This window comes from Octopus bimaculoides, chromosome 17, assembly GCF_001194135.2.
Source record: "Octopus bimaculoides isolate UCB-OBI-ISO-001 chromosome 17, ASM119413v2, whole genome shotgun sequence".
Taxonomy (NCBI): Eukaryota; Metazoa; Mollusca; class Cephalopoda; order Octopoda; family Octopodidae; genus Octopus; species Octopus bimaculoides.
This window is the reverse complement of record NC_068997.1, coordinates 26,339,863-26,340,467: the sequence shown is the minus strand read 5'-3', so window position 1 is coordinate 26,340,467 and position 605 is coordinate 26,339,863.

The window sequence follows — 605 nt, the reverse complement described above, 5'->3', positions numbered from 1 at the left end:
TGGGCAGTAAAGAAATAGGTATTTCGTCTGCCGTTGCGTTCTGAGTTCAAATTCCGCCGAAGTCGACTTTGCCTTTCACCCTTTCTGGTTCGATTAAATAAGTACCAGTTATGTATTGGAGTCGATGTAATCGACTTAGTCCCTTTGTCTGTCCTTGTTTGTCCCCTCTATGTTTAGCTCCTTGTGGGCAATAAAGAAATAAATATCTATTATTGTGATGACAACAACATGAAGAACAATAAGAATAGTTCCAACAACAATGACACGAAAAAATAGTATGAAAGATATGAACAAGAATGGTGAGTATAACAATATCAGGAGTGAGGCGGCGAGCTGGGAGAATCGTTAGCGCCTCGAGCAAAATGTTTTGCAGTATTTCATTTGTCTTTACGTTGTGAGTTCAAATTCCGCCAAGATGGGATTTGTCTTTATTCCTTCGGAGTCGATAAAATAAGTAATAGTGGAGCACTGGGATCGATGTTATCGACTTACTTTCTCCCTCAAAAATTGCTGGGCTCGTGCTAAAATTTGAAACCAATATTTTATCGACTTCGAAAGGATGAAAGGCAAAGTCGACCTCCACGGAATTTGAACTCAGAACGTAA